This window comes from Chrysochloris asiatica, unplaced genomic scaffold, assembly GCF_000296735.1.
Source record: "Chrysochloris asiatica unplaced genomic scaffold, ChrAsi1.0 scaffold00159, whole genome shotgun sequence".
Lineage (NCBI taxonomy): Eukaryota > Metazoa > Chordata > Mammalia > Afrosoricida > Chrysochloridae > Chrysochloris > Chrysochloris asiatica.
Window position 1 is genome coordinate 1,055,161 of NW_006408677.1, and position 3,082 is coordinate 1,058,242.

Sequence of the window (3,082 nt, forward strand, 5' to 3'; positions counted from 1 at the left end):
GAGATGGAGGCAGAGACGATGACGTGGAGAGATGGAGTGGCTGGGGACTTTAGACACAGAGAGGGAGAGGGGCTGTATGTTTACGACGAGGTGGGAGGCTTGCACAGTATACCCTTTGGTTGGTTGATGATGCATGGAGGGATTGTAACCATGGCAATGAAACGATATACGATAGGATGAACATAAAGTTAATGTTCTCCCATGTAAACTATCACATAATTCATAATAAAACTTAAAAAAAAAAAAAAAAGCAAAGACAAGACCCTAATGTTAATATAGCAACACAGAGGATGAAATGAATCTTACAGACATAATGATAAGCAAAAGAAGCCAGACCACAAAAAATATATACTATATGAATGGATTCATGTGAACTTCAGAAATAGTCAATGTTGTTGTTAGTTACTGTTATTAAGTTCTGTTGTGCATGGGGTCACCATGAGACTGGGGCTCTACACCCTAACAGCTAACAAGAACACTATTGTTGTTCTTAGTGACTTTGTATAGGGTTCCGAGGAGCAGCTGGTAGGTTTGAACCATCAGCCTTGTGGTTAGCAGCCCACTGCCTACAATACCACACGGGGGCTCCAAAAACAGTCAATACTAACCATTAGTTATAGAAATAAGAATAGTAGTTTCCCCTACTAGGGGGTTATAGGTAAGGAAGGTTCACAAAGGTATCTTACAGGGTGTTAAAAAATATTCTATATTAGGATGATGGTTGTATAGGTAAAGAAGAAAGTAAAGGAAACTCATTGAGATATACAATTCAGATTAAAGTATTTTATGCATTTTATCCCTCAATATAAAACAACACCTCCAAGAACCAAATATAATCTGAATTTAAAAAGTCAGACTCAAGAACACACACGTATTACTTCATGGATATAAAGTTCAAAAATAAGCAAAACTACACACTGTATTGCTTAAGTCAGCTTACCAGCCATTCCCCGGAAATCCGATACATGGTCACTGTGGGCCCGAACCAACAGGACAGCCCTTAACAACAACAATTAAGTAATAGCTAGAGAAAGATGAGGCTTTCTGCTCTGGTAAAGATTTACAGCCTCAGAAACCTTATACAGGGTCGCTGTGAGTCGGAATCAACTCGGTGACACACAACAACCACTACCACCATCATTTAAGTATTAACACAGAAGAAAGATTAAGCTTTTTACACCCGCAAATATTTAAAGACTCTGAAACCCTATACAGGGTCGATATGAGTCATAACAGACTTCACATCACTTAACAACAACAACATTAAGTATTAAAAACTTGAAAGAAAACAATGAATGACTAACACAGACTGAAGACACTGTCTATCTCTTAGGGAATGAGAAGAAGGGATGATGACAGAGGGTCATGAATAGGGCTTCAGGATTATAGCAATATTTTATTTCTTAGACAGATTGGTAGAGTCTTGGTGTGGCACTATAGGATAAGCAGTAGACTGCTAAATACAACGTTGGTGGTTTAAACCCATTAGCGGCTTCGAGGAAATCCTATTCAGGGTTGCTATGGGTCAGAATCAACTCGACGAATTTTAACAACAGCAAAAGATAGGTTGTGGGGTACATGGATGGTGAGTTTTAACTTTTTCATTAACTTTACCTATACTTTTCCATACACATGTTTGCATACTTGCTGATTTTTTTAAATAAAAGAAAGCAAAGTAAACAAAAAACAATTAGACTACAAAGGAAAAATATTTTAATACATACCACATATATTTGGCAGCCTGAGAATTCACTACATACTAAGGCTGGATAATTTCCTAAATGAGCCATTTTTTACCATAAAAATATGTTAGATGGTATTTCACAATTGGTATAGAATGAAAATATTATATGCAGCCATACTAGGGAATTCGGGTCAGAAAATCTTTCTGATCTGAACAGTAGGGAAATACTTCCAAGGCAATCTCAGAATGATAAAATTACGGAAACATTTATCCATGTACAGCAAAATACTTCCATAAGCGAATTATGAGAGCAAACAAATAAACACTGGCATAGCAGTTGAACTAATCTTATACAAGAAAACTGAACAAAGCCCGTATTTTTCCAATACATTATGGTTTTTGCAGTAGTCACTGAATTGTTTACAATAGCAAAACTGGCAAGCAACTTAAGTCCACTAATTATTAGCTAAACAAGTTGGTGGTGGTGGTGGTGGTGGTGGTGGTGGTGGTGTGCCGTGGAGTCCATTTGGACTCATAGCAACCCTGTATAGGGTTTCCCAGGTTGTAAATCTTTACAGGATCAGTAAGCCTCATCTTTCTCCCACAGAACAGCCGGTAGTTTTGAACTGCTGACCTTGAGGTTAGCAGCTCGACTCGTAACCACTATGCTACCACAGCTCCTTGCTAAACAAGTTATGGGATATCTATAGAATGAAGTACTCTTCAAAGCATTAGTTAATATTTAGATATTATACACCTATGCTGTCAAATATAGTAGCCACTAACCAAACGTGGCTAATTAAATTTAAATGAATTCAAATTAAATTAAAATCATTTAATTAATAATTAAAATTAATTCCTTGCTCACACTAGCCACATCTCAAGCCCCCAGTAGCCACATGTGGTTAGTGGCTATTCTATTGTACAACACAGCTATTGTACATTTCCATCATCGAAGAAAGTTCTACTGGACAGTGGTGTATAGATTTAATAACAAAGCTATTCATTGCATCATTACTTATTAGAAGAAAAAAGTGAGAGGAAAGATCCTATATATTCAACAATACTAGTATGCTTAAAGGAACTCTGGTAGCATAGCGGTTTCGAGTCGGGCCGCTAACCTCAAGGTCAGCAGTTCGAAACTACCAGCCATTACGTGGGAGAAAGATGAAACTTTTTACTCCCGTAAAGATTAAAGCCTCGGAAACCCTATTCAGGCACACCACTACCACCACCATCAGCATGCTTAAGGAACTCTGTGGTTTGCCCATATTATAAAATTATAATATAACTATTTAAAAGAAAATTATAATAGTTTTAATGACAGGATAAAATATAGAACATATAAAATAACAATATGAAGCGAATTGAAAAAAGTATTAATAATTATCATTATTG